General features: G+C 33.3%; 1 long non-coding RNA gene across 1 annotated transcript; it reads right to left on the minus strand.

The window, feature by feature from the left end:
• Positions 1–11486: 11486 nt before the first annotated feature.
• On the minus strand, positions 11487–13489 carry LOC104881418 (uncharacterized). Its single transcript, XR_787461.3, has 3 exons — positions 13293–13489; positions 12712–12774; positions 11487–12114 (listed from the first exon to the last, which is right to left on the minus strand). It is a non-coding gene; the product is annotated as an uncharacterized LOC104881418 (long non-coding RNA).

Genomic DNA, 13489 nt, shown 5'->3' on the forward strand with positions numbered 1-13489 from the left:
GTAGAAGAATGAACCAAAATATGTGATCTCATTTATTATGTGATCAAATGACACACTTTAACTCCAATGAGCATATGACAAATTTCATTAAAAGAATTACTATGACAACGGATTTCATGATCACATGTCCTTTAGATCACCTAAGAAGACACACTGTCTTAATTTCATGAGATATCATAGTGCCTTTATTAAAAATACTTGTTACCATCAATAGTGAACCGATTCATAGGGATATATGACTACTTGAGGGTTTCACTCGTAAATCAAAACCTCTTGTGAATTTTGGCACAGACTCAATATCCTCTCAAGGTTGAAAGTCCATACAGAATAGTAGGTTGGTGAATCATGACAATTAATAGTCTTGCATTATGATTCACCGTAGGTCATCTCAAATGAACAAAGGATATGTAAGTCTAACTTTGTTACATCATGTCTTGTTTTAAGGAACTCAATCCCAACACATGTGTACTCAAACAACCAATTCATGCATATGAGATAATAATGGAAAAACTAATAAATATTAATAAATAAATTTATAAATAAATTTCAATATGTTACATCATGTTATGCTTTTTAGGGCTTAATACTAACACTACAATCATCTAACTTATCAAAATAGAAATAGAGTTGATAATACCATGTGATGTATGTATATATGTAATTCTCATTGATATTATGATATTACAAATACCATGATACTATCTTTATGCAATTATTGGGTTTAATTGTTGATTATTTGATTTTAAATATTAATATAATTTGTATAATCAAGTTATTTGTATTTGGAATAATGTTAAGGGAAACTCTATTAATTTTTTTTTTACTTTTTTATTATAGATATTAATAATAATTAAGAATGAAAATTCATAAAGGATGGCCCATTCAATTTGTATCTCTAAGTTGTAAAGTATAAAAAAATGAATGACTTACAACATCAACAATCTCATTAATTGAGGAGCGGACTTGGAGGGCATAGGAGTGGAACCATTGATAGGCTTCTTCGTGCCATCACTAGATGAAGGGCATGCATAGGTAGAGTGGCAAATGGGAGCCTAGCCAATATTCTTATCATTTTCCTTTAATTCAACCATAATAGGCTCCTTTTGAGGGATAAAAGCAATTGACATCTATGAGGGAGTAGAAGAATGAACCAAAATAGGTAAGATGGCCATGAAATAATGACACAATCCTATTGGTGTACTTTTATTGATTTAGTAAAGTGGAGGGTGACTAAAGGGCTTAAATAATAAAGGAGATTCACTTGACTCTTCTATTATAGAGCAATGTGCGAGAGTGGCATGCTTAACAACACTCGACTTACCCTCATTTACTAAACATTTTCTAGTGTATGAGGTGATAAAAACAAGTCATCCCTCCAATTAGGAGGTAGTGCACTATGGTATCTATTAGATTGTCCAAATTCATTAATTGAATGTGAACAACTTTTCTTTTTTCAAAGAACTTAGGACTTGTATCTTTTGTGCAACTCCTAATGCACCAAAGTCATGTACAATGTAAGAGATATGAACATGTTGTTAGGAACCTTGGATAACTTTGTTCTCATGCCCTAGATCGTGTAATGTGCATTCAAATCTATCTTATACCCTCTAAATTTATTGTAGCAGATAAACAGGTATTCAGAAACAATATGGATACCATAAAATCATATATCAAGAGAATAAAGCTACGTACCTTTGATCCGGATAGTCCCGAATCGATTCTAATCGATATAGATAAGTCCAAAGTCATAATGGGTCTCTTAAACACCATGATCATCAGTCCAATTACTCTTCCTTGTGTCTAGACATTGAGATGGTGGAGATTTCAAGGGTGGAAGTTAGAGTTCTCTCTCTGGACTGAAGGGAAGAATGGCAAGACATGAAAATCCTTAGAAGTATTTATAGGTTTCCTACTAGGCTTAAATAACTTAAGCTCACCAAGAGCTTAGGTCACTTAATCTAGCTCAAAAAGGTTGCTAGTTGATTAATTAACCATACAATACTCTAATTAATCAATAAACTCAATCCAAATATATGACTCACTTATTCATGTGCAACCTTGTGTAATTACCAAAATGCTCTTATATACAAAAGTGAGCTAAAAACTCATTTAAACCTCATTAACTATGTCATCAAATAATATGAGCTCAGACCGAGGGCCATTATGACCCATAAGAGTACTGGTTCCCTCAAAATCAAATGTTGAAATTGACTTGACATTCCAATATAGAGAGTCAATTGCATTCCAATACTCTATGTATATTACTATGAGACACCAAGTGCTCGAATCCGTGACTCATTATTCACTGCATGCAGACTCCCCATGAACTGGTGCCCGTAATAGAACAAGGTAGTGCTACCACCTATCAAGATTACCTCTCAAATTCTTGAGTTATAGATCTCATTTATTATGTGATCAAATGACACACTTTAACTCCAATGAGCATATGACAAATTTCATTAAAAGAATTACTATGACGACGGATTTCATGATCACATGTCCTTTAGATCACCTAAGGGGACATACTGTCTTAATTTCATGAAATATCATAGTGTCTCTATTAAGAATACTTGTTACCATCAATTGTGAACCGATTCATAGGGATATATGACTACTTGAGGGTTTCACCCGTAAATCAAAACCTCTTGTGGATTTTGGCACAGACTCAATATCCTCTCAAGATTGAAAGTCCATACAGAATAGTAGGTTGGTGAATCAGGACAATTGATAGTCTTGCATCATGATTCACCGTAGGTCATCTCAAATGAACAAAGGATATGTAAGTCTAACTTTGTTACATCATGTCTTGTTTTAAGGGACTCAATCCCAACACATGTGTACTCAGACAACCAATTCATGCATATGAGATAATAATGGAAAAACTAATAAGTATTAATAAATAAATTTATAAATGAATTTCAATATGTTACATCATGTTATGCTTTTTAGGGCTTAATACTAACACTACAATCATCTAACTTATCAAAATAGAAATAGAGTTGATAATACCATGTGATGTATGTATATATGTAATTCTCATTGATATTATGATATTACAAATACCATGATACTATCTTTATGCAATTATTGGGTTTAATTGTTGATTATTTGATTTTAAATATTAATATAATTTGTATAATCAAGTTATTTGTATTTGGAATAATGTTAAGGGAAACTCTATTAAATTTTTTTACTTTTTTATTATAGATATTAATAATAATTAAGAATGAAAATTCATAAAGGATGGTCCATTCAATTTGTATCTCTAAGTTGTATGAGTTGTCATTAGTCACAAATGAAATGATATACTTTATGAAATTGATACATGTTAGTTTTATTGATGATTTGATTATTAATATTAATGTAATTTGCATAATCAAGTTGTTTGTATTTGGGATAATATCTATGATATAAGGGAAACTCTGTTGAAATTTTTTACTTTTCTATTATGAAATGAACAATAGTTGAGAAGGAAAAACCATAAAGTATTATTTATTAAATTTGTATCTCTATTTTTTTTTAGTATTTATCTTTATAATTATGCTACAAATATGGAGTATAGAGAACATAATTTTGATTTGGATCCAATTAGATAGGTTTATTTTGGTTATATAAGATAGACACAAGTCCCATATAGTTAACTCTTCGCTAAGTATGTACATGGAAGCATATAAATTATATAATATCTCTTTAAAAAAAAAGACAAAAATTTAAATTTATTATCTAATTGATTTATTTGTATTTTGTAGTTTACTTCGGTCTTGACATGTTAATAATAATTATCAAAGTTTATTTGGGAGTAATAGGTGGATTTTCACATTCGCCCTTATATTATTCAATCTAGATTTTACGATATACACCATATTGGATGCATTACACTAGATTAGGGATTAATCATAAGTCTTGTTAAAAGATGGTGTGCTAAGACACACACATTTCACCTACTTGTTGGGAAGATTACCATTACTTTACAAGACGTTATCATCTTAGGACTTCATATTCATGGGTCTCTCATCATTGGCACATGTGACATAGATTGGTCATTATTATGTTATGAGATTCTAAGATTTTAAGTGTGACCCCACCTACTTATGAGATTAAAGGATTAGGGCACAGACCCTTCATTTAATCCTCATAACACATGTTATTCATCACACTTAATACCCTTTGTCTTGCGCTTTCATGTAGCTTGCATATAGGATCCCTTCAACATTTCTATTAATTGTAGTCCTTGATGGTTTATCGATCACTCAACTTTTTCACTAACTCTTGGGCCATTTTTGAAGACTCTTTGAAGGCAATTTTTGGATCTACAGTGGGACTTTAGTAGTATCCTAGGTTTCCCTAAAGTTTCGGCACGTTTAGAGCTCATATGAACTATTTTCGACTACCTAAGACGTTTTTAAGGTCAAAATGGTTAAGGGAACTAGTTGACCTATTACAATTGGTTAACCTAATCGATCGACCTATTGCAATCGGTTGACCTAACCAGTCGACCAATTATAGCAAGTGTAATCGATTGATGGAGTTTTGTTGATTTTAGGCTCTTTTTATGCTACTTTTAAGCCTTGTTTTTTTTTTTTTTTTGTTCTTCTTTGGAGTTCCCGGGTGTGTTTTAGGTTGGTTTTTATGAGCCTTAGCCCTGGGATAGAGGTCCTTTTAGGTTAGGTTTGGGTTTAACGAGAATTGAACTTTGGTAGAGACCATGACAAATATTAAAATCTCCATTATTCCTTACTCTATAAAAAAGGGTTTTGGCCTTTAGGGGCTCGATTGAGAAAGGATTCTCTTAGGTATTTTGGAGGGGAAACTCTACCAAATTTCAGAGAAAGAGGTAAGGAAGTTCTTGCTTGGAAGAAAGCTTGGTTTAAATGAGGATTTGGAGATTGCTAGAAGACAAGTGTTATACTTGTCTGGAGATATCTTGGTAAACTCACTTTGATCTCATCTTCTTCTTTTTATTTTCAATTTATCTTCATCTTCTTTTGATTATTGAGATGATATGTGTATTGGGTGTAGATATTGAAGGGCACACACTTGATTGTTTAGTATTTGTTTTTCATTTATGGTTGTACTTCTTTTTCATCACTTTATTCATTTTGATTGTTTAAAGGGTTGTTTAATCTTTGGTTTAATTTGTTGCTTAGCGAGAGGTGGTGGGCGAGTTGGTCGACGCCTAAACTATCTATGCATCCACCTAAAACCAAGTTAGCATCATCCATATCATCTACCTCATTTGCACCTAAGACTTCCACACTTTCCCCTTAATCCTTGCCATCAACTTCTCCTAAAGCATGTCATATCAAAGACCACCTCACCATTTACCACCTTACCACCACTTCTATTTCTTATTGTACTATATGTCACTGCACTAGAGACCACCCCATTATCTACAAATTTGTCATCACCTTTACCTTCTCTCTTAGAGACCACTACACCATATGTTATCATCACCTATATCTTCCTTCATAGAAGTCACCATATCATTGTATCAAAAACCATTACAAGAGATGTCATTCTACCATTATATCACCTATCTTAGAAGCCACCATATCAATTATCATTGTACTATCTACCAAGGCCACCATATCACCTCGCTCCACTATCTACCACCTTACCAACACCTACACCTCTTCCCATAGATGTGTGCCCACCAATGTGGTCCACGCAATTAAGCCTTGCCTCATGTTGTTCCATCTTAGCATACACATATGGAGACATTCTAAATTGCACAAATAAATTTGATAAATAAATATTTGTATTATAAGCGTACGTAGAGAAAGAGAAAAGCCCCATCACATGACACTCATCGAGAACTATTTTTTTTGTTTTGTTTTTTGTATTAATTTTAAGGGTTATGCTAAGGTACCGAAAAGTGGTTTTTCGGTACCATACCCACTTTTTTGGGCTCACAAGATGAAGACACATGGCATGGAAAAATAATAAAAAAGTAAACAAAACCAATTCTTCAGGTTGGTATCCGGTTGCCATGGGAATTAATCCCATGCAACACACATTTTTACATCCATTACAATAACCAATTATAAATTCCTGTTTAATGTAATTATTTTGTTTGGAGAATTTTTTTTGTGCAACAGAAAAATAAAGAGAAATTTGAAAAAATAAATAGCAGTTTTTTTTTTTTTGTAATATAAAGTGATTAAACCCAAGATAATAATTAAATTTTAAATAAAAAAAATTCAAACTAATTTGGTGATAAAATTTATAAATTAAGGAAAAGTAAATATAATTTATTTTAACATCAAATAATTTGTTGACAAAATTTGAAAAATATTTGAAGTGTGAAAAGCAATATAATTTGTTTATGAAGTGAAAAAAAAATAAATAAATAAATGAGATAAAATATAAATATTAAATTTATATTAAATTAATTGTGTACTAATTATTAATTGATAATATATGACCAAATTATTTCTTAGCGTTTAAATTGAATTACAGAAAAAAAATTAGTTGAAATATTGAAAATACGAAAAATGTATAATTACTAACCATATGGAAATCAAAACGCCTCACAATATTTTTTCGTACATTTCCATTTTGAATTTTGAAGAAAAGCGGAAAATGGTGAGGATTTCTCACAGTCTTCGTACCCCGTCCAATTTTATAATATTTTTGGATTTGGATTTTTCCGGGACTCATTCAAACACCGCCTAAGTGGAATCAACCTATTTAAACAATATACAAGGCAAATGAAGTCAAAAAAAAAATTTAAAACTTCAAAGAAGTGGAGATTTGGGAGAGTATGAAGAATGTGAGGATTCCTCACATTCTGCGTACCTTGTCTAATTTTTTAATATTTTTGGCTTTTAATTTTACCGGGACTCATTCGAACACCACCTAAGTGGAATCAACCTATTTAGACAATATCCAAGGCATATGAAGTCCAACAAAATTTTTAAAACTTCAAATAAGTGAAAATTTGGGAGGGTACGAAGAATGTGAGGATTCCTCACAATGTTCGGACTTTTTCTAATTTTTTAGTATTTTTAGGTTTTAATTTTTTCGGGACTTATTCGAACACCGCCTAAGTGGAATCAACCTATTCAAGCAATATCCAAGCCATATGATGCCCAAAAAATTTTTAAAAAGTCAAAAGAAGTGGAGATTTGGGAGGGTACGAAGAATGTGAGGATTCCTCACATTCTTCGTACCCTTGTGAATTTTTTAGTATTTTTAGATTTCGATTTTTTCGGATATCATTTGACCACCTTCTAAGTGTAACGAACCTACTTAAACAAGATCCAAGCCATATGATGCCCCAAAAAATTTTAAAAAGTCTAAAGAAGTGGAGATTTGGGAGGGTACGAAGAATGTGAGGATTCCTCACATTTTTCGTACCCTTGTGAATTTTTTAGTATTTTTCGATTTCGATTTTTCCGGATATCATTTGACCACCTTCTAAGTGTAACGAACCTACTTAAACAACATCCAAGTCATATCATGCCCCAAAAAATTTTAAAAAGTCCAAATAAGTGGAGATTTGGGAGGGTACGAAGAATGTGAGGAATCCTCACATTCTTCGTACCCTTGTGAATTTTTTAGTATTTTTCGATATCGATTTTTCCGGATGTCATTTGACCACCTTATAAGTGTAACGAACCTACTTAAACAACATCCAAGCGATATGATGCCCCAAAAATTTTAAAAAAGCCTAAACAAGTGGAGAATTGGGAGGGTACGAAGAATGTGAGGATTCCTCACATTCTTCGTACCCTTGTGAATTTTTGAGTATTTTTCAATTTCGATTTTTCCGGATATCATTTGACCACTTTCTAAGTGTAACGGACCTATTCAAGCAACATCCAAGGCATATGATGCCCCAAAAAATTTTAAAAAGTCTAAAGAAGTGGAGATTTGGGAGGGTACGAAGAATGTGAGGATTCCTCACATTCTTCGTACCCTTGTGAATTTTTTAGTATTTTTCGATTTCGATTTTTCCGGATATCATTTGACCACCTTCTAAGTGTAATGGACCTATTCAAGCAACATCCAAGCCATATGATGCCCCAAAAAATTTTAAAAAGTCCAAAGAAGTGGAGATTTGGGAGGGTACGAAGAATGTGAGGATTGTGAATTTTTTAGTATTTTTGGATTTCGATTTTTCCGGATATCATTTGACCACCTTCTAAGTGTAACGGACCTATTCAAGCAACATCCAAGCCATATGATGGCCCACGAAATTTTAAAAAGTCCAAAGAAGTGGAGATTTGGGAGGGTACGAAGAATGTGAGGATTCCTCACATTCTTCGTACCCTTCCTAATTTTTTAGTATTTTCGGATTTTGATTTTTTCCGGCATCATTTGAACACCTCCTAAGTGTAATGAACCTATTTAAACAATATCCAAGTCATATGAGGTCCCAAAAAATTTTAAAAGTATCAAACATGTGGAGAAATGAGAGGGTACGAAGAATGTGAGGATTCCTCACATTCTTCGTACCCTTCCTAATTTTTTAGTATTTTCGGATTTTGATTTTTTCCGGCATCATTTGAACACCTCCTAAGTGTAATGACCCTATTTAAACAATATCCAAGTCATATGAGGTCCCAAAAAATTTTAAAAGTATCAAACATGTGGAGAAATGAGAGGGTACGAAGAATGTGAGGATTCCTCACATTCTTCGTACCCTTCCTAATTTTTTAGTATTTTCGGATTTTGATTTTTTCCGGCATCATTTGAACACCTCCTAAGTGTAATGACCCTATTTAAACAATATCCAAGTCATATGAGGTCCCAAAAAATTTTAAAAGTATCAAAGAAGTGGAGAAATGAGAAGGTACGAAGAATGTGAGGATTCCTCACATTCTTCGTACCCTTCCTAATTTTTTAGTATTTTCGGATTTTGATTTTTTCCGGCATCATTTGAACACCTCCTAAGTGTAATGAGCCTATTTAAACAATATCCAAGTCATATGAGGTCCAAAAAATTTTTAAAAGTATCAAAGAAGTGGAGAAATGAGAGGGTACGAAGAATGTGAGGATTCCTCACATTCTTCGTACCCTTCCTAATTTTTTAGTATTTTCGGATTTTGATTTTTTCCGGCATCATTTGAACACCTCCTAAGTGTAATGAACCTATTTAAACAATATCCAAGTCATATGAGGTCCCAAAAAATTTTAAAAGTATCAAAGAAGTGGAGAAATGAGAGGTTACGAAGAATGTGAGGATTCCTCACATTCTTCGTACCCTTCCTAATTTTTTAGTATTTTCGGATTTTGATTTTTTCCGGCATCATTTGAACACCTCCTAAGTGTAATGACCCTATTTAAACAATATCCAAGTCATATGAGGTCCCAAAAAATTTTAAAAGTATCAAACAAGTGGAGAAATGAGAGGGTACGAAGAATGTGAGGATTCCTCACATTCTTCGTACCCTTGTGAATTTTTTAGTATTTTTCGATTTCGATTTTTCCGGATGTCATTTGACCACCTTCTAAGTGTAACAGACCTATTCAAGCAATATCCAAGCCATATGATGCCCCAAAAAATTTTTAAAAGTCCAAAGAAGTGGAGATTTGGGAGGGTACGAAGAATGTGAGGATTCCTCACATTCTTCGTACCCTTGTGAATTTTTTAGTATTTTTCGACTTCGATTTTTCCGGATATCATTTGACCACCTTCTAAGTGTAATGGACCTATTCAAGCAACATCCAAGCCATATGATGCCCCAAAAAATTTTAAAAAGTCCAAAGAAGTGGAGATTTGGGAGGGTACGAAGAATGTGAGGATTCCTCACATTCTTCGTACCCTTGTGATTTTTTTTGTATTTTTTGACTTCGATTTTTCCGGATGTCAATTGACCACCTTCTAAGTGTAACGGACCTATTCAAGCAACATCCAATCCATATGATGCCCCAAAAAATTTTAAAAAGTCCAAAGAAGTGGAGATTTGGGAGGGTACGAAGAATGTGAGGATTCCTCACATTCTTCGTACCCTTGTGATTTTTTTTTGTATTTTTCGACTTCGATTTTTCCAGATGTCAATTGACCACCTTCTAAGTGTAACGGACCTATTTAAACAACATCCATGCCATATGATGCCCCAAAAATTTTTAAAAAAGCCAAAGAAGTGAATGATACTAACCGGTCGACCGGTTATCTTCTACCGGTTGTGTACTTTTCTCAACCGGTAGCCACTGACCCTTTTGGTTGCTTGATTCTCAAATGGGCAGTGGCTACCGGTTGAGATAAGTAGGAAACCGGTAGAAGATAACCGGTCGACCGGTTAACATTGCTTGATTCCTCACATTCTTCGTTCCCTTGTTAATTTTTTAGTATTTTTGGATTTGGATTTTTCCGGAAATCATTTCACCACCTTCTAAGTGTAATGAACCTATAAAAATAATATCCAAGCCATATGAAGTCGTAGAAAAGTTTAAAAACTTCAAACAAGTGGAGAATTGGGAGGGTGCAAAGAATGTGAGGATTCCTCATATTCTTCGTACCCTTCCTAATTTTTTAGTATTTTTGAAGTATGATTTTTTCGGGCATCATTTGAACACCCATTTAGTGTAATGAACCTATTTAAACAATATCCAAGTCATATGAGGTCCCAAAAAATTTTAAAAGTATCAAAGAAGTGGAGAAATGAGAGGGTACGAAGAATGTGAGGATTCCTCACATTCTTCGTACCCTTCCTAAGTTTTTAGTATTTTCGGATTTTGATTTTTTCCGGCATCATTTGAACACCTCCTAAGTGTAATGAACCTATTTAAACAATATCCAAGTCATATGAGGTCCCAAAAAATTTTAAAAGTATCAAAGAAGTGGAGAAATTAGAGGGTACGAAGAATGTGAGTACCCTTCCTAATTTTTTAGTATTTTTATTTTTTTCGGGCATCATTTGAACGGCTCCTAAGTGTAATAAACCTATTTAAACAACATCCAAGTTATATGAAGTCTCAAAGTTTTTTAAAAGTATCAAAGAAGTGGGGAAATGAAGGGGTACGAAGAATGTGAGTATTCCTCACATTCTTCATACCCTTCCTAATTTTTTAGTATTTTTGAAGTATGATTTTTCCGGGCATCATTTGAAGACTCCTTGAGTGTAATGGACTCATTGAAACAATATCCAAGCCAAAAGAGGTGTTATCTAATCACATGCCCAAAAAAACTACTTTCTAATAAGTGGAGAACAATCTATGCATGAATCCAACACTTTTACATCTTATTTCATTATATATTAAGCGGTCGACCGGTTAAATGCTACCGGTTGACCTATTTTCCCAACCGGTCAACACTGCTATTTCTTATGATGAAGCACCAAAATGGCCAGTGTCTACCGGTTCGAAAAAGATTGCAACCACTTCGTATGGTGGTCGACCGGTACACGAATATCCTTTAGATGTCATTTAGGTTTTTGATCCGGTGATTCGTACACTCAAATGGTATTACCCAGTTATGACATAGATTGTTGCCAGCTTGGAATTGTACGTTGTAACTTGGAATTTTAATGTGTAAATTTGAGAAATGCTAGCGACATCAATGAAAAGTTCTCAAACCATTTAATGGCAAGCAATGAAATTTGGAACCAAAAACACAAAGGAAAAGTGAGGACTATTTTTCATTCAAGAATTTGCACTCTATGGTTGTGTGTGAATAACATCAGGCATATCTAAACAATTTGTAAATGAGGAAAAAGGTTAATGAAATTTTAAGAGTGGTTTGAGCATTTAATGGCAAGCGTTTTTTATTTTCTGTCTCTTTTTGCATCAAGAACTATAATTTTGTTTATTTATTCTTAAAAGAAAGCACCTGAAAAAAAATAAAAACAAAGCATTATCCTTAATTTCAGCAGAATGTAACTAAAAGAGTTTTGTTGCAGAGCAAAGGCCACAGAGAGAGAGAGAGAGACAGAGTTAATATAATCATCTGATTTAAAACTAGAAAAGAAAATTTGCAGATCTGAGGATTTGAGCCAAAAGAAAACTTTCAAATCATTTTGGACTTAACCTAGGTCAATGTTCTGGGTCTCATAGGCATAAGACAACCAGCAAGCTTAATGAGAAAATGAAAACAAAACTTGCCTGAATTTTCTGTCAGTGCCTATAATACCAATCTCAATGTTTTTGCTAGATATTTGCCCTTCAAATCTGCACAAATTTATGAAACTCAGCATATAACTAAAGAGAACGAAATGCAACATCATAAGTAAACCTGCAAGGGCTGATGTGGCACAGGCCATAAACAAGAAATATATTATCTTATAATCCAAAAGAAAGAAACATATCATTTCACCATGGTGTATGCATGAATCATGAGCCCAAATTGTGCTAATTAAAGGAAAAAGCTCATAGCACGGCAATGAGACTATCCAGTGATAGCCTCAGTTGTGATGAGTTTAATGATTCTATTCAGAGAACATTTTGTGCATTTTAATATCTCATACAAATTTTGAACACAATTTGAAGTTCTCAAAAACTCCGATTTAGTCAGCCATACTAGGCATCCTTTTTGGCCAGGGAAGTCCCTCTAGCAATCCAGGATGCAGAACCCTCTTACTCAAAGAATGAGTAAAATTATACGTTAGTAAATCACTCAACTGAATTTCTTTCAAGAAGAAAATTCACTAAGCAACTAAATGCAGAATGAACAACAGATAAGTTCAAAGCTTCTTGATGTGCCTTTTGATAGTTTTCAAACATTCGTTAGCTGAAATTTAAAAGAATAGAAGTTTAAGATGCATATACCCCTCCTTGAGTGTCAAAATAGCAGTGTGGACAGCATCATCAAGTTCCATATCATCAGTGTACCTACATGGAAAAGGAACATATTCAATTCTCCTCCTAAGTTAAGATCAAAGAGAGGGAAAGGAAATTGAATGTTAAAAAAGAAGGGAAAGGGAAAGGGAAAGGAAAAGGAAAAGAAAGAAGGGAATCAAAGTTACAATAGTGAACAGAAGTTATTACCAAAATGCAGAAATAAATTAAAAAAAAAAAATCACATGGATTAAGTTCAAGCCCTGGCAAAGTTGAAAGTGCATCCTACACATAAATTACCAATCCAATTTATTATAATTTTTTATAGGAAACTAAAAAATCAGAAAACTCAAGGTGAACACGAGCCTTGCCCTTCATTTCCCATAGAGAGTTGAGTATGAAACATAAGGCTTATAATAGAACTTCAAGATGCAGCCACATAATCCTAGCAATGTGGCAATTCGAAGAGCCTCAAAAAAATTGTTGTTGCAAAAGTATCAAACACAATAAAGATAGGCTGCTGCTTGATATCATTTTAAAAAGACACATCAACCAAATTCTGATTTAAATACCTCTTCTCGAGAAATGTCTTTGCATTTGAGACATTCTTCCCCATTGCAGAGGTTTTCCATGAGAAATATGAACCTGATGGATCCACCTAGAGGCATATAAATAAGTAAATGAATATTAGCAGAAATTTGTAGCATTATACTAATGCAGGATAGGGTAAAAAAACAGACTCAAAACTTATAATAATGACTACAAGAGC

Source organism: Vitis vinifera, chromosome 14 (genome assembly GCF_030704535.1).
Source record: "Vitis vinifera cultivar Pinot Noir 40024 chromosome 14, ASM3070453v1".
Taxonomy (NCBI): Eukaryota; Viridiplantae; Streptophyta; class Magnoliopsida; order Vitales; family Vitaceae; genus Vitis; species Vitis vinifera.